At 46.2% G+C, this 25,950-nt stretch overlaps 1 protein-coding gene and 1 long non-coding RNA gene across 10 annotated transcripts in view; one reads left to right on the plus strand and one right to left on the minus strand.

The window, feature by feature from the left end:
• Nucleotides 1-368: 368 nt before the first annotated feature.
• Nucleotides 369-1,746, minus strand: LOC140641820 (uncharacterized). The gene is made up of 3 exons (XR_012038416.1): nucleotides 1,635-1,746; nucleotides 1,264-1,385; nucleotides 369-971 (listed from the first exon to the last, which is right to left on the minus strand). It is a non-coding gene; the product is annotated as an uncharacterized lncRNA (long non-coding RNA).
• Nucleotides 747-25,950, plus strand: part of ZNF462 (zinc finger protein 462) — a 137,249-nt gene continuing 112,045 nt past the window's right edge. The window contains exons 1-3 of one of the 9 annotated variants that reach the window (XM_072842238.1): nucleotides 747-884; nucleotides 1,299-1,406; nucleotides 4,029-4,225. The gene's annotated coding sequence lies outside the window, so the exon portion shown is untranslated. Of the gene's footprint in view, nucleotides 926-1,298; nucleotides 1,407-3,566; nucleotides 4,226-4,864; nucleotides 4,918-5,963; nucleotides 6,529-25,950 lie in introns of those variants that run through there. The other 8 variants (XM_072842239.1, XM_072842241.1, XM_072842242.1 and 5 more) reach the window with 8 other exon arrangements.

Consider the following 25,950-nt stretch of genomic DNA (forward strand, 5'->3'; position numbering starts at 1 on the left):
GCTGTGTACAAAACCTAAACTTTTCCATTTTTAATGCAAAAAATTGAGAAACTAACCTTCCTAGAGGAGGAGGATAACTCCACCAAGGAGCCTTGCATTATCCTTATGAATATTCTGAAGGAATGACATAGCAGGAGGTGAGAACTTTCTCCTGTTATCTTAATTGTCCGCTAATGGCAAAGCATAATTACGGTTACTCAAGTGCCAACTTTATCAAGGTTTTCTCTAAAACCTGCAGCCACAGCGCTCTTTCCTTGACTTGACCCACCTTTTTTTTTTTTTTTAATTTTCCCAGTTGCTTTCCTATCATTTGAAAGAAAACTGCCCCCAATTAAAAAAAAAAAAAAAAAGAGCCTAATCCCCAACCATGTTACAATTTTTTTTCTTTTATTTTAGTTGGACAGTTCGGGCACTTGTGACTCCAAAAGAAGTCGGAAAAGAAAAAAAATGTGTGTGTGTGTGTGTGTGTGTGGCATCACTAATTGAAAATTTAGCTTTTCCACATTCAAAAAGGCTTTGCGGGAGTTTTGCAGGAGTTCGCTTCCCGGCTTTGGGAAGTCAATTCGCTGCTAAAGCAGAAGATGGTCTTCTAAAGACTGTCCTGTATTAGGAATGGAGACTCGGCCACCGTACCTTGCCCCCCCCCACGCCCCCTCGGGAGGAGCCCCGAAGCCACCCATCGGTCTCAGGGTCTCCTCGCTGCCTTTGTCCCTTGTAGACGGGGAGGCTTGGAGAGGAGGTTTAGTTTCCAAGGATTGGAGCGTTTGAAGGGCGGGGCCATCTCCAAGTCCATCTCCCCTTTTTGTCCTCTTCTCCTGGGACGGGAGGGAGGAGCCAGGTCCCCCCGCGGCCGGTTCGGGAGCTCTCTGTCTCGGTCGCTGGAGGTGAGTCGGAGCGGGCGGCAGCCCCGTGCATCGTAGCGCAGGTTAATTTCTCGAGTTCACCGCAGTCGGTCGGCCAGCGGCCCGCGGCTTTGCCAAGTGGGTTTATGAGGTCCGCGGCGTGTTGGGGCGCGCTCGCATTCCCGCACAAGGCTCCTCCCCAGGGCTCGTTCCCCGACTGCCGGCTGCCCTTCGGTGCCCCCGGAGCCCCGGGTTTCCTCTGACCTCGGCGCTTCCTCCCGGCCCCCTCCTCCTCCTCCTCCTCCTCCTCCTCCTCCCCCCCACCGCCGGGCTCCGAGCGACCCTGCCCCCGGGGAAGGGCGGCCCCCGTCTTCAGGACTTCCGACCCCCCCCCCCGCCCCCGGCCAACCCCAGGAGGTACCTTCACGTCGAGCAAGATTTTTTTTTTCCGCACAGCCTCCAAAACCCAGCGGTCCCAGGGGCTTCCAACCCTGAAATACGATGGTGATTTTCCGGGTGCAAGGGCTTGACAGCGAAAGTCAGCTTTTTATTAAAGACAAAGAGGTAACTGATCAGCTGGGGCACCGTAGGGACGGCGGAGACCTGGCGCGCTTCCCCGGGTTGCCACGAGGAATTCGGGGGGGAGCGGCAGCCGGCGCTCGGACACCCCTGGGGGCGCGGGGGAGGAGCTCGGGGCAGAAGGACTTCCCCGGGTCCCGCCGGGCACCTGGAGCAGGGAGTGCTCCCCGCTCTGCACAAAGCCAGCGGCGCTTCAGTTCTGAGCAGCCTTACCGTCCTCCTCTCCTCCTTTCTCCTTTTCTCTTCTCTTTCTCTGACTCCCCGTCTCCCTTTCGCCTCCGCGCGTTCTCCTCCTCGCTCTCCTCTCCCTACTTTTCCTCTCCCCTCGCCTCGCCCTCCCCCCACCCCCCCCCCGCTCCTCCTTTCTTCGCCGCCGCACGCGTAGAGTGTCATTTATTTATTTATTTATTTATCATCACCCCCGCCATCAACACCCTTTTAGGGCTCCCGAGCTTTTCAGTGCGAGTGGGAGGAGAAAAGGGCAGGAAGTGTTGACGGCGAAGGGGGTGAAATCGTGCCTCTGGGTGAGACATTCTGCCCCGGGAATAAACGATGGGGAGGAAAAAAAAAAAAAAATCTTGGAAAAGGAGGATTGGGATCTGTGTCTGGAAGCCCGCTATCCGATGGGAACCAACTCCGCGCGCGTCTCCTCCTCCCCTTTATTGTAGGGCTTTATGGGTCTATCCTCCCGGACTGTTGTTTGGAAGGGGCGGGGGGGGGGGGGTGGGTGGCGGTTGGGCAGGGAGTGAGTATTAAAGAGGACAATCTGGCCCTGGATCTTCTACACCGCGCCTTCTCCACCGGATGCGCGCTCCCCAATGCAAAGGAATCCAGCAACATCCCCCAATTCAGACGCGGACAAAAGAAACTTTAATTAAGGTCCCTGCCCCGCGCGCCGTGTGTTTCTCCCGACGCTTGGTGATGTCCAACTCGAGGAAGCGAGAAATAGAAATGGTACAACCAGCCCGTGCCCTTGAACTTCAATTGCTCCTGACTTGCTGTATTGATTTTTTTTTTTTTTTATAGTGTAGGCACAGACCGTCCCCCTCCCCACCCCGCCCCACTCCATCAAATTAGAGCCTTAGGAGAGACGTGCGACCTGGTGGTGGAGGATGAGGGGCGGGGAGGGGGGGAACCCATCCCTTTGCAAAAGAGATAGTTCAGAACGATTTGGGGGAAAATTACACCAAATAAAAATTCAAGGTGTGAAAGCTTCATCTTGGTTCTCTTGTCTTCAACACCATGACACCTTATCATTAGAAGCGCTGATTGTTACTTTCCGAGCCTTTAGATGATCAGCCAGAAAGTGCAAACAACGCGGGGCTGGAGGGTGTAAAGTTATTTAAGTAGGCTCTTTTTTTTTTTTTTTTTCCTTTTGGTGCGCCGTCAAAACATTTCACAAGTTGGGAAAATAAAGTGGTGGTTCCGAAGCTCGGAATGATGGGTTCTTTCCCTACCCTCCCAGCCCCCCCACCCCTTTCCATATCAGAAAAGAAATAAAATGCACAATGCGCCTTTATTTCGGGGGAGAAGACTTCAAAATACGTGCCAGTAATGGACAATTTGAGCTTTTCACTGGAGATACTCACACCGCAGGCTGGAAAGGGATTAAAAAGCCCCACGTGGTTGATCTGGGTTTAGACTTGCAACCTCTAGTTCCCCGTGTTATGTTCTCTGCAAAGACTGGCCTCCCGATGGATGCGTGCGAGGGGCTCCCAGGGGCCCGGGCTGGGCGCCTCGGGCCGGGCTGATGGTGGGAGAGCCCGGGGCGGCCGGGCAGGGTGGGCGCTGGGGGCTTCCTCCGCCGGCCAGGGCGGCCGGGCGCCTCCGGGACGCGAGCGCGCACGCCCCAGCCCGGCCGCCGCGCTCCTCGCACCGCCTTCCCCGCAGGTCTTTATTCGTCTCATCTCCCTCTTCCCCTTCTCCTCCTCCTTTGCCTCCTTCTCCTCCTCTTCCTCCTCCTCCTCCTCCTCCTCCTCCACCTCCTCCTCCTCCTCCTCCTCCTCCTCCGCCGCCGCCGCCGCCGCCACCTCCTCCTCTTGCATCTCACTGGCCTGGCTCTGTGTTGCTCTGAGCGACAAAGACAATGTCCCAGCCTTAACTTTGCAACCACCTTGCCTCCTTCTGGGGTTCGGCGCGGGGAGGGGGGAGGGGGAGGGGGGACCGCAGCCGCAGCCTCAGCATCTCCTCCAGCGTCTCCTTCTGCTCTTCTCCAGCTCTTGGATCGTTCTTCCCTTTCTTTCCCCCAGCCCTTTCCTCGCTTCTTTCTTTCTTTCCTTTTTCTTCCCGTCTCCCGCACGCTGTCGTTGTTATTAGAAAGGCTTCGCGCACCCCCTGGTGCTCCGGCGTTTTGTGTGGCAGGAGAAGATTGTCTCCCTTCCCTCGGTCTTGCTTTCTCTCTCCCTCTGGTTGCTCATTATTCAGAGAGAGACACAGAGGGAGGGAGAGAGCGAGCGCGCGAGGGAGAGGGAGGAGAGGAGAGGAGAGAGAAGAGGAGAGGAGAGAGCGAGGGGAGAGAGAGAGAGAGAGTGAGAGGGAGAGGGAGGGAGGGAGAGAGAGGGAGAGGGAGAGGGAGAGGGAGAGACGGATATCTCAGGTCATCTGCAGCTGCAGCGAGTCTGAGGAGCCGAGGAAGGCAGGGAAGATGGCGATCCTCCATTGCTGAGACCCGGCACAAGCACATGAGACTCCCAAACAACTTCCACAACAATAACCCGAGCAGGAAGAGGAGAAAGAGAAAGAGGATAAGGAGGCGGTGGGGCTGGAGAACCCGAAACACCTCCCGGCGCCGGGACGCTTCTTCTGTAAGTTACTGCAATTAAGCAGCAGCCCGGGGTGGTCCGGGTGCTCCGGGGAGCAGAGCGCGGGGCGGTGGAGGCTCAGGCGCGCTCATTCATTCGGCCGACGAGGGTTGGCGGAGCGGGGAGGAGAGGAAGTCCCCTGCCTGGACTGGCTGTTGGGAGAGGAGAAGCGGCGAGAGGGCAGGGGAGGAGGAGGAGGAGGAGGAGGAGGAGGAGGAGGAGGAGGAGGGGGAGGAGGGAGAGCACGAGGGGGAGGAGGAAGAGGAGGAGGAGGAGAAGCGAGGGAGGAAGAGGAGGAGGAGGAGGAGGAGGAGGAGAAGGTGGTGGTGGTGGCAGTGGAGGTGGCTGTGCTTTTCCTGCTGGCGGCTCCTTCTGCTGGGGGGAGCGGAGCGCTGTGGCTTAATTAATTTCGCGTAGTTCTATGGAGAGAGGAGAGAAAATGCAAGATGAGTGAGAAGAGAGCTGGAGGCTTAGGACGGATGCTCCGGGCGCGGGGACGGGAGTAGGGACGGAGAGGGGGGCGGAGGGCGGGAGCGAGCGAGGGGCCGGGGAGCGAGCGCTCCGAGCCGCCCCGACCTGAGCGCGTTGACCTCTTTCTTGCTCTGTCCCTCTCCTTCCTTGCCCCCCTCTCTGTCTGCCTGTCCCCAGCCCGATGGCAAAGCCGTGCGGATCGGCACCCCCCTCTTCTTGCTCAGGTATTTGGCTCTCTCGCTCTCTCGCTCTCTCGCTCTCTCGCTCTCTCTCCCCGAAGTTGGGATGCGGGGTCGGGATGTGGCGGGGGCGGGGGGTGGGGGGTGGCGGCCGCCGCCGGGGCCGCCGGGGCCGCCGGGGAGCAGAGAGGCGAGGAGCTGGGGGGCGCGGGCCCGGCCCGCGGGGCGGGGGTGCGGGGGGGGGCGCGCGCAGGTTGGGGAGCAGCTGAGGAGCTGTCTCCGGGCTGGGGGTTCAGAAGCGTCTGGGGGAGGAGGACAACGGTTTCTGGAGAGGAGAAGCCATTACACACGCTTGGCTCCGAGGAGGGGAGAATAAGAAGGCAGGGGCCTGGGGGTCGCCCCACTCCTGGTGCGGGTCCCAGGGGCCTGCCCTCCTTGCAGGCACGAGGGGAAGCCGCAGCCGCCCCCCATTGGAGCAGCCCCTCTCTTTCCCTTTCTTTATCTCCCTGTCCTCCATTTGCAAGCTGTCTGCTTTGGTTCCAGTCCAGACTCCAAAACACAAAGCTCCTTCTCACGTTCATTCTCCAGGCTTTTCACCCTTCCTGAAGGAACCCTCGTTTTCTTTTCATTGTAGCTTCTAACCTCCAAGAGAGGGAGGGAGGCCGCCCGGAGTTCCTTTTATATTCCTCCTCTACCCAAAGGGGGGAAAAAACAAAGTTTTATTTTTAAGCACGCGCCTGGGATGGGAAAAGACCAACCAGTTGGGGCTTTCTCCCAGGGCTCCCCCGGGGGGTTGTGTCTGAGTGTCTGTGTTGGTTGCTTGGTCTGCTCTGGGTTTTGTTCCTGGAGGTGGCTCGCAGGTTTGGGGGAGGAAGTGACTAGTTGGGTTGAGAGCTGGGAACTGAGTCAGGTAAGCCGTGTCATGTTGTAACTCCACCAGAAAATGGAGGAGAGCGGGTTTCCAGGAGACAAAGCTGAGATGAGAAGTGTTTATAAAATTATGGATGTCTCCATTTTGAAGCTCTGTTGGTGATGGCTGGAGGAGGAGGAGGAGGAGGAGGAGGAGGAGGAGGAGGAGGAGGAGGAGGCTTAGGCTTAGGCTTGCCTGCCTACTCCTTCTTTTCCAGGGTGAAATCTTGTGTGGTGGTTCCTCACCATCTATTCATTATGCAAGGGAACCAGGGGACTTACTGGAAGGGCTGCTCAGGTTTTTCTCCCACCAAAGGAGTGCTTTCACAAGTTATTGAGGCGTTTGTTTCCATTTTAAAGTAAACTTTGGAAATTTTTTTTCCTCTCGGGAGTGGACCTGAAGGGTTTTGACCTCCTTCAGGAAAGGCCAGGGAGAGCCTTACACGTTTTCCACCGAGGTCTTCACCCAACTTTTAAGCAGCTCCAGGTCTCCTGAAAAGTCACCGGGGATTGTTGTTGCCTCGTTGTGAAGATGGTGGTGGCCCTAAGCTGAGACTGGGGAGTTCTGGGGCTTGGTGATCACCACGATTTGATGCATGGCAAGACTTTATTGTCTGGTGTGGGCTGACTTCTTGCAAAAAGGGGAAAGAACAACAACAGCAACCACAACCGCAACAAATCCTGCAAGATCTCAGAGGAACTCCTAAGACTGACCCCAGTTTCTCCAGAGTCCACATTTCTCTTCAGGTTGTTCCATCTGTGCATAAGGCCTTCTATTAGTCCCTTTGTTTTCCCCCTTCCCCTTCGTTCTGCTCTTTTTCTCTCTGTTCTCAAGGACTGTAAGTCTTCAGAAATATCAGATGTCTTCTTAACAATGTCACTATGGAAACAAATTTTTACAATATTGTGTCTGTGGAGAAAACCTTAGGCCCAGGTGTCTTCACCTTTTTAATTGGGGAGAATTTAGTAGTCCTGTAGGAAGACATTTTGTGAGGATGATTTGAAGGAAGGACCCAATCCTACCCCAGTCCACACACGTTGATTGGAGCTCTTCACAGATTAGTTCTAGAGAATGTACGTGATTGATCCAAGTAAAGGACACGGTCCTGAAATGCTTGAGGAATTTATAAAAGCCAACCATGAAGATGTTGCTTTACCATTAGGTAAGGTAGCCATCTTGAGGGTGAGGGAAGATGTTGGAAGAATTTTAGGTGGACTATTGATAAGATAGGTGAGGAAGCCTCCACGGTGGAATGAAAACTTGGAGGAGATTCAGAACCAATTAATATATTAATAAGGAGGCTGATTGGACCTCGTTTTCAACTAAGGAGGGACATAGAAAGGTACCAGCTTCAACAGAAATAAGGAACACATTGGTGAGCGACTTACACCAGCTTTTTTCTTGCTCTGCTTTCTCATTATGTGTCAGATGTGTGTGTGTGTGTGTGTGTGTGTGTGTAAAGTTCCTATGTCTACAGTATTATTGTGCATATCGAAGTGGTTTTAGATTCCAGATGTAATTATATTCTGTTGAGTAGCTGGTAGCAGTGTCATTCAGCAAATGCACAATGCTGTATATGACAACATCACATTTTTCAAACCAAACTGTTGTGTCATTAATTGAGGGTTATTGTTCTTCTGAGGAGTGTGAAAGGAAAGGAGAAATACATGGTTCCTTAGCTGATAATTGTCCATGGCCAATGAAGTAAAACCCTGTTTTTGCAGACGAAGATGTATGGTTTTCAACATTTTCAGTTGATGTGTGTGCTCATTTAAAAATACTTCTCTTCAGATCTCTGCTTCTTTATTAAAAACCTGGGCTTCTCCAAGAGCACTTGAAAAAATCTTTCTTCTTGGAATCATACCTTGTATTATTCAGTTTTGAATGTTGTCTTTTGATACCATTACTTTTGCTCCTAAGTGGGATGTTGTCAATGTTAATACTTAAATTTGCTAATGCATGTGTGGATGCTACTTGTTCAAACTCGGAAGTTCTAATGCAACGGAATAAAGAGAGTTATTTGGGAAAGTAATTACCAGATAATTTTGCATCTAATTAACCATATTTGCGTATGTAAACAAATACATTCTAGGTTGATCTTTTTTTTTTTTTTTTTTTTTTTTTTTTTTTTTTTTTTTTTAATTTTTTTTTTATTTATTCATGATAGGCACACAGTGAGAGAGAGAGAGGCAGAGACACAGGCAGAGGGAGAAGCAGGCTCCATGCACTGGGAGCCTGATGTGGGATTCGATCCCGGATCTCCAGGATCGCGCCCTGGGCCAAAGGCAGGCGCCAAACCGCTGCGCCACCCAGGGATCCCTCTAGGTTGATCTTGAAGCAAACTTCTATGATATCTTTGTTGTTGCTGTTGATACCAGGACAACCGGTTAATTATTTCAGTGGGGGAAAAAAAAATCTGACAGACTGGTTGCTGGTCCAGCGTTTTGACTCACCACATTTTTTTTTACTTTGTGACCAAGTGTTTTGTTGTCTTTATACACAGTCTTAGAGTTGAGCTTTTCTGGAGGGAAAAAATTAGGTATCTAAGAGGCATTTTGGAGTTTGAGAGTATGTTCTAACTGGTTACCTAAGAGACATGTTCATCTCTAATGCCCTTCATCAACATGGGAAGCACTAGTATTAAAGATGTGGTTGCTTACATTTTTCCAAACCTACATATTCAAAATGTGCCAAATATTTTGGATAAAGTGCTACGCAAGAAATACGAAGAGTGTCAAATTGAACATTCTCATTTGATGTCAAGGCTCAGAGATTTTTTGTTTTGTTTTGTTTTTGAGACAGCAAGTTGATGAGGCTCGTTATGCAAATTTTTTCCTTAGCTCTAATACATCACAAAGAGAAATCATTCTGGAGAAATATATGTGAGCTCTGAGGCCCATTGCCATAGGAAAGATTCTTGTTGGATCTTTGTATTCCATAATATTTCTCATGTTAGATTTATGTCCATCTAGTTTATTGACCACATTCCCTGAGAGCTTGTTTTTTTCCATACTCCTTGGAGTTGGAAACAACTTTTGGATAAAAAGAAAAAAATATATATATACATGTATGTACACACATGTATACATACACGTGTGTGTGTGTTCTTTCTTTCTAATGAGTCTTCTGGAAGATAGGAGAAAAGCAACCCAACCCTACTAATGGACTCTAGAGTATTTGTGGTCAGTTTTCCTGAAAGAAAAGAATGGTAAAATTGCCTTGGAAAGAGTTCTGCTTTCTGTGTGATGGAGTCTAATAGAGTCTAGTCTGTCTCGAATTCTCTCCTGGTGTTGAGAGTTCTTGGATAAGGTAGTAACCTTACTCATCCTCTTTGTGCTATATGCCTTTATCAGACTCATTGGACAGAGCATTGACAAAGCTGTACGGAATGTTTCAAGTAGAGCACTGGAGAACAGAGGTGCTATTACACAATGCCACATTCACAAATTAGGAAATATATAAATAATGAGCTCAGATTGCAAAGGTTCTGACATGAGTATATGATTGGATGACTGGTATGTGGAAATTAAGGAAATTCAAAAGAAGTGGAGGAAAATATTTCCAGGGTCTCATTGCAAATCCAGCAAACTGGAGGAAAAAAAAAAGAAAAGTCAGCCTGTGTGTGTGTGTGTGTGTGTGTGTGTGTGTATGTGTGTGTGAGGGCAAGTATCTTTGGAGGTTCACATAGTTATGAAGTTGGTGGCTTGGAGAGAAACATTAGCTGCGTGTTGGTGACCTATTAATTGATTATGAGAAAATAGGAGAGTAGATAATGCTAGAAGAAAATTCCTCTTGTGTGATATGCCAAGACATCTGGCAGATGTTATGTTGGGCCCTAAGGAATGGACAGTTTAATTTTAGCCCTAGCAAGGAAATGGGAAGTTCTGAGCTCTTTTAATAGCACAAGCCTTAGTTTGGGGAAGGTTGCTTAAAAAAATAAGAAAGAAAAAGAAAAGAGGCATTTATTGTCATATTGAAGAACTCCAGGGAGTGACTAGATTAAGCTGAAGAGTTTTGGGGTGATGGACAAAAATACTACTTCCTCAGTAGAAATTAATATAAAAATCACCTAAAATAGGTTGACTAATATGGTACACCGTAAATGGTGAATAGTAAGAACTTCTAATTGAGAAGCTAGTTGTTTTGTAGAGAGATCATCTACTTCAGATCTCCTCTTCCCGCGGCATTTTATTGAAGAGGAAACTGGCACAGAGACGTGCAGTGACTTGCCCAAGGTCAGAAGGTTCAGTTGTAACAAAGCCAGGCCCAGCGCTCAGGTCAGCTGACTCCCAACCCAGTGCCCTTTCCACCACCCCATTGCCGATGATTTTAGCGGTTTGTGAAACACCAGCTCTCCTCTCCAGAGTGCAAGCCTCTCTGAGAAACTCTGTAATCAAACACTAGTGGGGTAGGAGTATTGGTTTTTGTTAGTTGACTTTACCGTGTTGGGGCCGAGCATGGTTTCATTCATAGAACTGATACACTCCAGAGGCCAGTTTTGTTCATGCAACTTCCCGTCGAGTTGCAGCTATTGGGATTGGGACAAGTGCTTTTCTTTTCACTGGCCTCCTCTCTTCTATATAGTTCTGTCATCCAGGGCTTGGGAGTCCTTTGCGAATGCCCTTCTTTAGAGGTTTGTCTGGGACTATTGCAACTTACCAGAGTGCCCACAATTGGACTCAGAGGATCTATTTTGCAACATGGTACAGATTTAAATTGGCTTCTTTCAGAGATGCCATTTTGTAATACTGATGAATGGCCAAGAGAGTGAAATCCAGTCAAAGACAATTACTGGTGATTTTCCAGTATTCCAGACTCATCCAAAAATGTGCGCTCCATGGATCTTCTTGGAGCCCGATTCTCTCTCTTGCAGACCAATGGCTAGCAGGCCAATCAATGGCTAGCTATTTACCATTCCCCAATGAAGTCATGAAGTCATCCTTCAAGTGAGTTTTTGACAACACGGGGAACATTTAACCAGAAAGAGAGAGAGAGAGAGAGATAGGACAGTACTTTGGGAAGGGTGAAATGGACTTCCATTTCTGATTCCTCTTGGACAAGCGAAAGTCATTTTGTGTAAAGAGTGATGTTTGGAAGTTTCCACATTTTCTAAGCTTCTTCCAAACTAAAGCATAAATTCTTAATCCAGGAGGCAGTCTGGAGAAGGTAGTGCTGGATGTGGACTTCTGGCAGAAACACAGTTAACGCTATAAACAGTTGAACCTCAGTGTGGCACTCCTCCAAATGAGTTGACTGTCGAAAATAAAATGTTCCAGAAGAACTGGGAGAACAGGAAAGAAGTTAAAACAGCATGGTTTGCATGCCAGTACTGAGGGAAGAAAAAAAATGTTGGGGTTGGGGGGGCGGGGGCATTGGAGAGAAGATAATCCCAAACTGAACTGTCTCCTGGATTCATAAGACCCAGGAAGAGAGGTTTCCAAGTGAGGGGAAAATGGATTTTTATGAATTTAGATTGTACTTGCAGTTTACTAGGAAGCTCTTTTGAATCTTTTGTCCCCTTGAACTTTGTCTCTGGAGAGCTGTACACACTGACAAATAGAAAGTCAATTGGAAGTGCTTTGGATTTACATTTTCTGCTTAAAAATACTATCATAAGATTTGTCTTACTTTCTAAGGGCTCCTGTCCTTATCAGTTAAAGCGTACATAAGCTTTTTAGCTTTTGGATGTGTGACTTCAACTCAAAGTTGGTTTTTTCAGGTCTTGGGAAGACAAGAGATAGGTAGAGTGATGTGGTATGAGAAGGGTATGAGTATGATCACCTGCAAATGCATTGTCTTTTAATCCTAGTGAGCAGATGACTTGGTGTCTTCAAAGCGTTCTTGCCTAATTCCTAGCTGGAGACATTTTTTTTATGAGTTATTCTTGGAGGGAAGGTTTCTTTTTGTGCCAGGTCATGGGTATTTTGATATTGATTTTCTTGCTTTCATGTGTTTGCTTGTTCAGTTCCCTGCATGTTGCTTCTGGATATTAATAAAATACTTCTGCTGTGCCTGTCCACATCTTAGCCCCAACTTCATTCAAAGAACACAGCCTGCTCTTGAGGGTGAAGGGAAGGTTGGTAGGTACTTCCTTGTTCCAAAAAATAAATACCCGAAGAAGATGAAGACAGCTCAAGTCAGAGAATTATTTGCCAGGCTTTCGAGTAGACTTTTCACAAAGACCATGCAAGGAAAGATGGGGAAAATTCTACTAGGAACCAGTAGATCCCGATTAAAATGTTTTAGGATCACTTCGTAGGAAATTAAGCATTTGTCCAAGATGAGTAAGCAAAGACTTACCTTTGGATTCAGATTGGTTTGAGTACAAAAGGAGCTGGAGGCCCAGGCGAGACAACTGTGTCAGAAGTAATTAAGCCCAGGATTTGTGGAGAGGCTTATCTGCCACAGAGCCCAGCTGGGGAAGGCCAACCTCGCTCCCTAAGCCCTCATCTGGCCAGTTGAACCAGAACAGGAGCTAAGGCCTTCACATTTTTGAGTTTTTCTCTTCCCTGTTCAGATTTAAGAAGGTAAAGTTGCCTTTATTCAGTTTTGCTCCTGTCAGCTGAGTGCTTGCTTCTCTCTGGAGCTGGGAAATGCCAGAGGCGGGGGGTGGGGGGGGGAGTGGGGGGGTGGGGGGGTGGGGGGTGGGAGCTGATTTCTTCTGAGGGAACATTCTCCCTTTTAACACTACAAATGTGCCTATAACATTGTACTTATTACTCAGAAAATAATTGTGCGGTGGCACAATGTGGGATACTTGAAAGATGTTTGCTGCACAAAGGTTCCAATACTCACCTGCAGATTAAGAAATGGGTTTCTAAACCATCTCATTTCTATTGCTAATGAAAAGCTTTGGAAGGCACCTGTGAATTAGAGCTCCAGCTGCTATCATGGTAGGGGAAGTTAGGCCTTGAAAGGATACACGGATTAGCCCATCAGAAAAGCAAACAGTAGCATCAGCACAAGTAGGAAATAGACAGGGTTGTCAAGCTAACAGAAAAGTAGGCTAAAGCATTGCCATAATTGTGTGGTGGAAATCTGCTGGGAAGGAGAGACCGCTTGGATGGGAGAAGGAAAAGCAGGAGGAGAGAGGCAGGGGAGTGATTGCCAAGCCCAGGTAGGAGAGGTCTATCCACTGGGAAGAGGCTACAGGAAGAAGAAAGGCGTTGCTTTTAAGAAAACAATAAAGCACGTGGGAAAAGACCCTGTAATTTGGAACTCCTTGCACATGAAAAATGAAGATCCATGCTCAGGCCCACAGTCTTTGGTCAGTTCTTACTGTAAGAGAAAAAGAGAAAGAATTGAACTTGGAAGACCATTTATGTGACTTCAGGGCTACAAATCAGCCTTTCTGATGGGAGGACCAAAGGGAAGCTTGAAGGAACTGGTTAAGTAAGCCTGGGTGGAGATTTTCCTGGAAAATGAACGAAGTGGAGAAGAGAGCACAGCAGAAAGTCGCTGCATTATTAATGGGCAGACACTGCGATAGTCCTCTCTACACTCATCCATAGAGCTTCTCTACCTACGCTGTGGGTGTGAGAGGGAATGAAGGAAGAACAAAGACATGCTTCTTTCCGAGGGGAAAGGAGTGGACCGTGACAGCTACCTGGAGTCCAGTTTGGGATTAAGCCATTTGCTAGAGCCAGGAGGCGCAGGCTGGTCTGTCGATTGGATCCTGGCATTTAAAAACCCAAAATAAAGCCTTTGTGGCCCAGAATGGCTAGCCATTCTAATCCCTAATTACATCCTCCCTCTGTTGTGCCCAATTAGTCAACGATTGAGTATCAATCATTCAACCCACATGGGACCTGGTCTAGGAGTCCTTTGTGTGGGGTAAAATTTGAACACTGGGCTGTAGCCCCGAAGATGGCCAGGGTTAGATGCCAGCTAGAGATTATGTAAGGATTTCAATAACAAGCACTTATCACCCAGAAACTTTTTCTCTTCATTGGTTTCTGTCTTACATGGTCTTCTCTGAAGACTGGTAATTGATACTGACTATTGATAGCTGGGCAGGGGATGCTCATGGAAGAGACCATTTTGATCTGAATGCCACAGTTCAGCTGCAGGAACGTCTCCCCCTTCTGCTGTCAATTGAATATTATCCCTTCTGATCTTGGGTAAGAATACCTACCATCTATAAGGAGAATAAATATGATGGCGTCATCAAAAAAGGCTGCCAACTCCCCTAGAGTAGGAATATCACACAGATCTTTCACAGAATGCTGATTCTCCTCCTGGAGAGACTCATTATTAATTCCAGGTAGCATTTGTTTGACATTTAATACGTACCGGGACTGTTCTTCTGGTAGAGAAAACTGAGGTTTGGGGAGATGAAGTAATTTACCCAAGGTCTTGGAGCTAGAAGATGGGGAGCCGGGGTTCACACATGGGTACTACCTTTTGGCCCGCTGCTGGTGGGAACTGGCCTTGGTTATTGCTTAGTATGCTAATAGATTATAATCCTGATGCTTTCTCTCTTCCAGTTGCTTATGCCACTAGTATATCCTGGTGTTCTAGAAGGGGAATTTGAGCATAATGGAAAATTAATTGTAGTAGATTAGTTGATATGAGAGATATAACTTACTGTAATAGCTTGATAAAAGTGTGTTTAACTAAAGAGTACCCTGTTTTGGTTCTTCTGAATTATAGAGGAGATGGTGAAAAACAGCAAGAGACCATGTAAGAGGAAATTTAGAGAATAAATATTTTTAAATTGTATTGTCAGAATTGTAAAGTAGTTATACATGTGGATGGTTAAGAAGGAACACCTACCTGTTACAGCAGAAGGTTATGCTGTGTGACTTTTTTTTTTTTTTTTAAGATTTTATTTATTTATTTGAGAGAGAGACCGTGATTCTGAGAGAGAGCAGGAGCAGGAAGGAGAGGGAGAAACAGACTCCCCACTGAGCAGGGAGCTGATGTGGGACTCGATCCCAAGACCCTGGGATTATGACCTGAGCGAAAGGCAGAGCTACCTTTCTGGCTGACTGAGCCCCCAGGTGCCTGATTCTTTCTTTCTTCCTTTCTTTTCTCTCTTTCTTTCTTTCCTTCTTTCTTCCTTCCTCCCTCCCTCCCTCCCTCTCTCTCTCTCTCTCTTTCTTTCTTTCTTTCTTTCTTTCTTTCTTTCTTTCTTCCTTCCTTCCTTCCTTTCTTTCTTTCTTTCTTTTCTCTTTCTTTCTTTCTTTCTTTCTTTCTTTCTTTCTTTCTTTCTTTCTTTCTTTCTTTCTTTCTTTCTTTCTTTCTTTCTTTCTTTCTTCTTTCCTTCTCCTTCCTTCCTTCCTTCCTTCCTTCCTTCCTTCCTTCCTTCCTTCCTTCCTTCCTTCCTTCCTTCCTTCCTTCCTTCCTTCCTTCCTTCCTTCCTTCCTTCCTTCCAAGTAAAGAAGGGTCTTACTTTTTTTTTTTTTTTCCCTTCTTAGGGCTCCTGTTGAAAGTCTCAGTGCCCTGTATTGGCTCTGGTTTACTGTAAGCATGAAACATGTTTCCAAAAGCCACACAGACATATTTGAAAAGTAGTTCCACCGTCTAATGGTCATTTTTGGAAAATAGCACAGATACTCTTCAAAGCGTGGGTACTGGTATCCCCCATGCCTTTTAGTGATCACCATCTGCTCTATTTAGATCATGGAGACATGATGATTGTTTGGGTTTTATTTGCCTCTCCCTGAAACATCACAGTACAGTAAGGAAGCTGCTGTTCATGGATGACCACAAATGCCCTTAATAGAGTAACAAGCTGTACTAAGGGGGATGGAGCAGGTCCAAATATCCCTGAGATACCCAGGACAGTAGCTTTACTGTAAGACAGGCAGTTGGGGCATTAATTGCTGAGTAGACTCTTTAACCTCAAAACAAGTAGTCGTGGTTTTATAAAATCTTAACTTTGCTACGGGATCTGTTCAGGTGATCTGTTCCCAGACAGATTTGTACTCAAAACCTTTGTAGGAGGAGAAGTATGTGTCCTGTTTGTTAAGTGTACTGAGGAGGCCACGGAGCCACCCATATTTTTACCTGTCATCTACCAAACTTATCAAAACCATTGTTTTTCTTAGATAAAGGCCTTTTATGGGGGAAAAGCCCCCCACCAACCCCCCACCCCCGAAATAACTACACAGTGGAAGAGAGTAATAACACTGAGCTACACCAAAGCGTGTGGTTCTCTAGGTGGAATTTCTGATTTAAGAGCCTTAGGTAACATCTGTTGTGACCCTAATCAGTAGCGCCCCGCCTTCTAAGATATTCCCTCAAACCAGCTTGTCTCAAAGACCAGTTCTTAGCCTGGTTCCCCAATTTTCCCCTTAATTCTTTGAGGAGAGATCTATTCAGGAGCTTTGCAGAAGGTGCAGGTGAATTGAGCCAGCGTATCTTGGTGGGTGCAGTGATGTCCAACTGGGGCTAGGACTTTGAATTTGAGAATACACTCAACGTGAGAGGCGGGGTGGCAGAGGGACCCTTGGGGCATGTCCAAGGTGGTAACTGTAGTAGGTCTATGTATTTAGGCCTGGTGGAGGAATCTCCCATTATACTGAAAACAAAAGAAAATAGCCTCTTCAAAGGCAGAGTCCATCGTAATGTGGAAAAGCATGTTGTAGGGATCACATAAAATGGCACACATTCAGGAGAGCAGAATTGTATACATCCTTCCACTTGTGTGAAAGTTCTCCTCATGCATTCCGTCTTCTCTGATTTGAAGCTTTGCCTCTGATTAGTAGTTTGGGGGGGTTGAGAAGTGACGTGACATTGAAGAACAGATGTCATGCTGTCCCTGACATTCCTCCTTGCTTGACTCAAGGGTTTTGAGTACTCACCCATTCTTTTTCTGGCCAGTGGCCGTAGCTTGTTAATAATGAAGGAACATCACCCATAGGTCCCGAAATTAGCAAGTGTTAAATGTTACGTGATTATTAGGGGAAAAACAAGATAATCTAGTCAGTGGGCTTAATTAGGTTGTGATTGCCCAATTGCTGCTTCATGATAATTATATTCATAACCCCGTTTCTAGACGTCAACCACAATTATCAAAATTGACCCCAGCATAGGTAAGTGTTAGCGATCTTATTTGGAGCAGCTACTGAACGGTGAATTTCCATGTTCTGGGGTGTTCCTCCCTGTTTCATTTCCCCCTACTTGCCACCTTCCCATCATCTTTTCTCCATTTTAGCAGAAAGATCAGTAGTAACATTATTTTGTCTGTGACCATGCACATATTGTATATCTAGTGTTGATGTCTACAGAAAAATAGATTTAGTAAAAGAAAAAAAAAGCAAAACATTAATAAATCAGCAAGTCAGAGTCTTGAAGCTTAAAGATCGGAAATGAGCTAGATTTTTTTTCAGCACATGAAACCTATTTAGTAGATTTGATATGATTCATTTGAACAGAGCCTTTACTTTATAAGGCGTAGTTCTAAAGTGAAAAAGAGTGAATCTATGTTTGAGACACTGTCTTATCGATGTGATCATTAAGGTCTGAGGAACAGAAGGAGAACTTCTAACTTTATATTAACCACACGTTCCTATCCCCAATTCATGACATTTGCTGCTAGGCTATTTCAGTGGAAGAACGAGTCATTGCTGGGACATTGTTTACTGTTTATCTCCCCAATGAAGGCAATGATTTCTAGGAAATGCAAACAACAACCTGTATCAGAAGTGGGTATGTCAGTGTGACACCATGAATCACTGGGCCAGATTGTCACTTGGCAGCTTTCCCTTTCTGACATGCAATTATATGAAAAAATAATGCACTTAAAATGTGCACACCATAGCTAAACATCAATGCAGTTGAACTGTCTGAACAACTAGGAACTTGATTACTCTCTCTCTATAGGTGTGTGTGTGTGTGTGTGTGTGTTTATATATCTGTGTATATAAACATAAATTTATATATATATATATATAAACATGTATGTGTATACTCTTTGGGGAGAAGGTGCTTATTTTTTTTTTAATTTTTATTTTATGATAGTCACAGAGAGAGAGAGAGGCAGAGACATAGGCAGAGGGAGAAGCAGGCTCCATGCACTGGGAGCCCGACGTGGGATTCGGTCCCGGGTCTCCAGGATCGCGCCCTGGGCCAAAAGCAGGCGCCAAACCGCTGCGCCACCCAGGGATCCCAGAAGGTGCTTATTTTTTGCTGAAACATCAGGAGTGCAAATTTTGCAGACTTACTGGGTGAACATGCAGTTCTTTGTGCAGGGGTCTTCAGGAAGACAGTGGTGTGTAGTGTGTAGAGCAAACTCTCTGGGACTGCATGAGCACAGGATGAAATTTGTGTCTGTCTCTTCCTAGCTGTGTGACTTTGAATAAGTCACTTAACCTCTCTGTTCCCATGAGTTCCCACCCAGTGAAAGGGAGACGATAATACGAATCTGTAGAACTGACATAAGGACTATAGAATATTACGTGTATAAGGATCCTGGTTCAGAAAGGGCACTTGAAAAATGATAGTTTCTTCCTTCCTCACTGATAGAGAAACTGGGGTAGAGAACTCCCAGAGCTTTGCCAGATGTGAATTGTTTTGTCTTTGGTCTTAAACTCCATTTTTTGAGTCCCGCCTGATGAACTTGGTGCCGTGTCTGCCTTAACTGATGAATGGTCTTCACCGCTGTTGTGCATTCTCGGGGAGATTTCCCAGATTGTGAACCTCTGGTCGGCCTGCCTGCGGACCCTGCAGTGCTCCGTATCCATGGGGGGTGTTCAGTAGGATCTGTCAACTTTCTGAGGATGATGCTGTGGTGACCTCTTGGAATAGTGTATTTTCATGGTAACAAAACCTATCCTAACCCTGCAGCTACAGATTCCCTGGAATGTTGTAGGGGAACAATTTTTAATCAACGTGAACTTCCTTGAGCATTTTGGAAGCAAGATGTTCTTACTGTTCCTTTTGTTTGGCATCATTCTGGCAAAAATTATTTGTCCGAGAAAGTAGAGTTCATTGCAATGAAAATAGTGCTATTACAGATGCCTCTCGGTAGCTTCACTCGTATGGATAGCTCTGAGCCAGTTCGAGCACTGTCTCGTGTCCTCGCCTAGAATTGCTTTGGTCTTCGCTGTGCAAATGTTTATTTTGATAACCCATGTCTACTTGGTCTTGCTAATGTACTGTAATATCAGATGCTTTGAGATCTCAGGGGTAAGGAGGCTAATTTTAGAGTGCCTTAAGGGGAGATGATGTTTCAAAATGTAGAACGGTAGAGCCTAACAGGACTTACCTAACTGTGTTTTGCTGCAAGTCAGAAGAACATTTGTTGATGGCCTCCTCCTGTGACAGCATGGTGGTTGGTGGTGGCCCTGGCGGAAATGAATAGCGTTGAGCGGTTCTTTGGTAAAAAGTATGGGGACTTTGCCCCTCGAAAAGCAAATTACCCGTGAAGATTGCTTTATTTACCTTATTTAAAAATGTTTACATTTCAAGAACTTCCAGAGAGACGAGGGTGTCTGTGGACTGTTTTTTAAATTATAAAAAAATGTATGGTTGCTGCGTTGAAATTGTGTCCAGAGATATTTGAGGCAAGAAGAAGAGACCGTGCATTTATATCCTGGTGTTCAGATCTCTAGGATGGTCTTGAGTGAGAGATTTTGGGTCTCAAAAGTGTAGATCCCAAGACTAAAGAGGTCGCAGTATAGCTGTGGGTGTGGCAGTGGTTACAATATTATGAAATGCCCTCAGTAAAGTAAGCCATGAGGAGAAACAGTAGGAACTGACACTAGGACTTCTTAGGATGCCTGAGAAGCTGGGAGTGGAAAGATTTCTCCAATTTCCTTGAGATTTTGGTAATGAGTGTCTTTAGGAATGCTGCTTTCACGTGTGTTCAGTTCTTTACAACTTGTAAGACCTTTACTTACCTGTGACTACAGAGTAGTAGTAAAGGGATTGGTTTAACTTGGGTCAAGCTCCTATAATTCGCTCCGAGCCTCCAGCTTATCTTTAAAATGGAATTCTGTCTGTGGTGAAGGCAGGAGGCATAATGCATGTAAAGCACCCAGCACCCTGCCAGGTACCCAGTAAATGGCCACCTCTGTAGTTCATTTGCAATGATCAATTAGTAGCCTTCCAGTGCCTCTTGTGCAGATGGCTTGCTCCTTGCCATTCATCTGCCGCCTGGCTTTGCACGCCTAGTTAGCAGTTGTGGGATGATGTAGAGTTGGAAAGAATGTAGTATCTTCACTATCATCCAGCGTGGTTTATAGATGCTCTTGTATTTCAGAAATGTGTGCCCATCCATCTATTCATTCACCAAACATTTATTGAGCGCCTTTTGAATACCCTTGGCCCGTCTGGGTGCCTGGGTGGTCAGACCCAGGGTGGGGATGTGGGATCTCTCCATCAGTTGTCTTGGGCTCATTGTTTTGGTAATTGAAATGATTATGATGGAGATGGTGTCCTTAGCCACATTTAAATAGGTTGGAGCCAAGGGCTGGTGCACTGTGGCTTTTGCCAGTGGGAAACGGATTCCTGTTTAGATGCACACGTCTCTGAGTCTTTGTGTGTACATGTTTACAATATAATTTGCTAACCATGTAGTCAATGCTGCTGGGGTACGTAATCTGGCAGGCCATTTAAATATTTACTCCAAAATATCTTGTTCTCTGTTGGTGTGAAGTAGAGTTTCCAGATATTTTTAGGTCATTTTCATCTTAGCAACCCTGTTGGAGATGAACCAGACACGCTGCTGTAAACTGTCCCCACATTTTGATAGAATTTAATAAAGTAAAGTTTAATGGTTTGGTCCCAAGAGGCAAACAGACCATCTGGTTAGCAGAAGGTTAGGTCGAGCACTGCGTGGCTGCTGGGAGGGCCACAAACCAGCCCCGACGCACTGGTAATATGTCCAGTTGCTGAATGCATTAAGCATTGAAATGGTGCTTTCAGGTCTGCCGAGCCAGCAGTTCTGTTACCACCGCTGTGACGCAGGAGATAATTCAGCTGGGCAAGCGGCAGCATGGGGGTGGATCTACAGTACAGGATGTGTAATGTCAACATGAAGGATTGGAGCTGGCAGAAAGAAGGGAAGCACTCATTTCATGCCAGTGCAGGAAGCCTAGAGAGATGCTTCCCACCCCCTTGCATCTTGTCCTCTTCTGGAGCTTTCACATTATGTGTTAAATGATTACCTTGTGCATGGTCCATGGCAAAACTTCAGCTGATTTTCTGCCTCTTTTGGAACCTGTCAGCATAAACAGAGTGAACCACATTCCACACACATGTAGGGCGGGCAAAGGCAAGAGTTAGCTGCACAGCCTGGGAGGAGGAGAAAGGGCTTCGTTAGGCAGGAGCATCTTTGTGCTTGAGATGGAATCCCATTGTCCGGCCCTTTGTGCTCAGATTTGAGACCGGCCATCCGTTCAAAGGCTGCAATCATCCCAGAACACTGGGCTGCAGCTGTAGTCCGTAGAAGCCCGCAGAATGGTCCCAGGGATTCTGCAGGAGCTTAGCAATTACATAATTGCCATGTAACTGGAGAGAGCCATCAGGACTGTCTGGTTCCCCTGGAAAGCAGGCTTCTACAATCTAAGGGATAGATTGTTTTCCCTTGTTAAACCCGAAAGCTGATGCGCAAGGACATCAAGCCACCAGGCTGGAACCGCGTCCTCTCCCTGGCATGAGAGAGGATGATGTTCACAAGTACACTTGGCTGGACATTCAGTGGACTTCACAGCTACGTCAAAGGGAGACAGAGAGGGAGTGCAACTCACCGGGTCTCAGAAAAGTGGATTCCTGTATCTGACTTGTTTCTGATCTGTGAGGCTACGTTCCATATGCATTCAAGGCATGGAGTATTCCAGAGCTTTCCTAGGAATGGGACCAGCGGAGCTGCACTTCATCACCGAGAGAGCCCTCAAGTTCTGCTGCCCGCCCAGGAGGATTTTCACAGCCTCTCTTGAATGAACACTTGCCTCGGAAGCTGATCAGCAGGAGCGTTGTGGGGCCTGACTGTCATCCGATGTTCCTAAATGCTGGAATCCTCTCAACATCAACCCATGGTAGTGCCCCGGCAGCCCGGGGGCTTGAGCAGACTGGACACTTTGTCTCTGAAGACCTCATAGCGCACGAATGAATTCCTTCTTTCAGCTACCTGACCACTTGTTTTCCATAGTTGAGAAAATTTTGAGGTGGAGTCGGTTAAATGGAGGCATGAGGCCTGTACTAAACCAGCGAGAAGTCCGGGCTCTGTTTCTTCAGATACGAAACCGTCATCTAAAATTAGCCACATCTCCTAACCCGAGTGTGGACTTTATGTTTGTTTATGTTAAGTAGCTCTACATTTCAGCAGTCCTGCCTTTCTGGGTTGCTTTTGTGGAGCTGCTGGAGTAGAGGGTGGTTGTCGGGCCACATTTTATCAATGGCTTTCAGTTGGGCCTTTGATCACGATGACATTCATCTGTATCTCTCAATTGAAATGTGTTTGTAGTCAGAACTTCGCATAGGGCAAATCAAACATTTTGGCTCCTTTGTGAGTTAAAAAAGGAACGGCCAGCGGGCACTGGAAGGAGTTGGATCTCCAGGGTGGACTGGGGCCATAGATTCCTGGACCTTTTACCTTTAGGCCTGCTTTACTCCTCTTCTCCTGGGTTTAGTGGATGCAAATAGTTTCTTTTTGAGTTTTGATTCCTATGAGACAGTGTTGGTGGGTTTTCAAGGAGCCAGGCTGGCTCAGCCCTGAGCTCGTATTTTGTAGCAATCTGAGGGGGGTATAGGATCACCCATGGTGACCCCTTCCTGCGTCATTCCAGGCAGGCCTTGGCAGGCTCCCACAGATGAGAAAGGGCGAGGGCAGTTGGCAGGAGGACCCACTGAGTTCATCTTGCTTCGTGTCTTAGAAACTGGCCTGACCTTGTTCTATCATCCTTGTTCGGGCACTCTGAGAAACACTGGACCATCTCTCAAGGGTCCTGGAGACTGTTGGGAGCAGTGTGCTCGCGTACCAGGAAGGGACACTTGACCCGAGTGCGGAGACCACATAGAAGGGAACCCTTTACTATCAGTGTTGGGAGGCCTATGAGGACCTTGGCAGTGAGGGCCCTGGTCTATAGCAGAAAGAACGGAGACCTCAGAGCCAGTGAGTAGCTGCGTGACCCTGAGTGAATGATTTCATCTTTGATCTTTAATTTTCTTATCTGAGGGTAAAAAAATCTACTTTGTAAAGCTTCATGGGGGAATAAAGGAGATTGTGAATGCAAATCTGTGGTGTGGAGCCTGATGTAAAGTGAGCACATAAAAAAATACTAATTCCTTTTTCTCCCATCCTTAAGTTTTCATAAAACACTTATTACAGGCAAAGCACTGTTAACAGTGACTATCTGATTAGGATTCAAAATACACTTGAGTCCACATGAAATCCCCGTTAGGGGACTTATACTGATGGGGCTGATGAACATTTAACATCTTGGCTTTAGGGGCTGGAGCAATATGTTTTATTATATGTTGACTTTTATTTATTTTTAAAAAATATTTATTTATTTATCAGAGAGAGAGAGAGAGAGAACACGAGCGGGAGGGACAGAGGGAGAGAGAGTCCCAAGCAGACTCCGTGCTGAGCATGGAGCCTGACATGGCACTTGATCCATGACCCTGAGATCACGACCTGAGGCTAAATCCAGTGTCAGATGACCAACTGACTGCACCGCCCAAGTGCCTCTCTATTGTGACTTTTAAAAGCCCATATACTCCTATAAAATATGACTCCAAAATTTGGTAAAGGGGAAAAAAAGTACCTTAACCTCTGTTTGTACTGTCTTGAACATTCTGTAATAGATTATTTATTAAATTCCTCAGATGAGGTTCTATTTTTGTTTTTTGTTGTTGTTTTGACTATGGTTGCACAACTAATTCCTTTAAAAGAAAAATCTGATGTTTCCCAAGAATAGCACAGATGGGAGATAGTGTCCAGAACCCAAAAGACTATTTAATGACCCTCACAGCCTCTTTTCTCTGACCTCTAGCCCAGTGTGCCATTCCCTATGTTGGTGTTCCATGAAGCCTTGTTGACTGTTTTTAGGGGGAAAAGTTAAAATTTAGCCAAATCAACTATGAAGGCCAACCAGTGGTTTCTCTTGGTCAATTACTGAACAGGGCTCGACTAGAAGCTACAGAAAGGCATGCCCAGGGTCTCTCCTTTACATCTGTATCATCCATCAGTGCCTTGCACAGTGCCTGGGGCAGGTGTACAGCATCAGTAAGTAAATGTTGAGTCATTAATCGAATCCAACACTTTTTGAAAGGTCATATTGCTTTTAAATATCTGTTCCCTAAATACACCTAGGTTTTTTAAACATAGAACCATATCTCTTAGTTTCTTCTAAACAGTGATTGCTACTCCAGATATCTCATACTAGTATAAAGCATTCAGCTTGAGTAAATGGAGATTTCGCCCAGACATTTTAATTTAAAAATGAGAGTTAATGTAAGTTCTTAATCAAGGGAAACTGCTCAACAATCCATATTAAGTATATTCTGGAAGTAAGAATGGCTAGATTGCCCTCTAGAGTAAAGAAGCCAAGGAGAGTTTGGGTATTGGTGGTTCATGAAGGGTACTAATTTGAGGACAACACTTTACTAGTCTGATTCTGAATGACCTCTCTGGGCGTTGTAAAGTTAGATTTTGTGGAACCAGGTCTGAGACATTGGGAGGAAAAAGTCAAATTCAGGAATATTCAACGATTCAAGGTCGGTGGTTTTGGAGGAATCTCATTTTTAGTTTTATATGAGAAAGGAAAACACATCTTTTTCCAAGACTTAATTTGACCTATTAAGTCTGTATGGATCGTAACATGTTTTTTCATGGGGCAAATGGGTGGTATGGAAGCCTCAAGGAATATAGAAAATAAAAATGTTAGAGAAAGGAAAGATGAGTATGTTGCATTTCCTATCAATTTAACATAATTGGAAGAATGAAGCAATGGAACTGGGCCAATAGTCATGCTCTTTGAAGATGGTCAAGCAGGTTCAGAAAACATGCTTCTCCACCTTTGACTTTAGTTCTTGAACATTTCAGTGGAATGATTTAGACCATTGAAAGTCTAGTATGTGCAGAAGCCTTCTAGGTATGAGGTGACCTTGCAGTATTAAAGAAACCCACGGATCCTGTTAGTTCCACCCTCACTGAAGGCCATATTCTGAAGAGCCAGCTCATTAAGCAGGCTTTTGAAGGGTGTGCGCTGCAGAGCAGTTTCCTGTTATTTGGTTAATGGTTGACCTAGTTCTATTGCCATATGCTTCCTGGAACGCATTCTAATATAAAGTATGTGTTAAAGCAAGACTAGGATAATAGCAGGAAAGTCAAAGCCTTTCTGAAGCAGAGACCATGTTAATGCTGGCCCAGTGAGGGTGGAATAGTTGTGGGTGGAAAGTGAAAAGACTTTTCACGGTCCTGTTTACTAATTCTTAGTGCAGTCCTCACACTTCATCCCAGTGCATTCCAAGGAATTGCCCTTTCCCAAAGTGCCTTGTACCTATAGCCTACATTGTTAGTTCCTTTCTCATGTGCACTAGATCCAGTTAGCTGTTGAGGTACCCTGTGCAAGGAAAGATTAGATTAGATTTGGCTAATGGCAGGTGATTTTGTTTTTGTATTATTATTTTTGTATTGCCAACAAGGGATTAGTAAATCTTTTTGTCTGAAGTTTGGATGGAGTCCAGAGTTTAAGACTGAGGCTTCTTTGACTTACTTATCATTCTACCTGGAATTGGCACCTTGGCTGTTCATTTAGATGGACAGGCAAGCCCACGAAGTCATGGGGGCTGCTGAGCAAACTTTGTACCAGACACACAGTGTTTAACAGCTTCACAATGTGAAGGGTCTGTGGGTCTAGTCTGCTAATTGCTGAATATTTGGGTGGTGGTAGAGGAAGGTTTTGTCTTCATTGCACATAAAGAAAACCCTTGAGGAACCACAAGTGTGTGGGGTGGGGTGGGACGGGGTGGACAGTTCCTTTTAAATTTGTTTTTAAAAATCACCATAATTGTAGAGTGGGACAATGATTTCCCAAACCAGGCTGATGTTCAGAATCTCATTCTGAGAACTTGGAAACAAAAAGGAGGTTATTAAAAATAGATTTTTAGGTTCTACCACAGGAGAGGGATTCAGTAGGTCTAGGGTGGGACCCTAGAATGTGTATTCTTAGAAGCCTGATTTAGGAACCACTGGTCTTGGGAATTCAGTATCA

This window comes from Canis lupus, chromosome 10 (assembly GCF_048164855.1).
Source record: "Canis lupus baileyi chromosome 10, mCanLup2.hap1, whole genome shotgun sequence".
Classification (NCBI taxonomy): domain Eukaryota; kingdom Metazoa; phylum Chordata; class Mammalia; order Carnivora; family Canidae; genus Canis; species Canis lupus.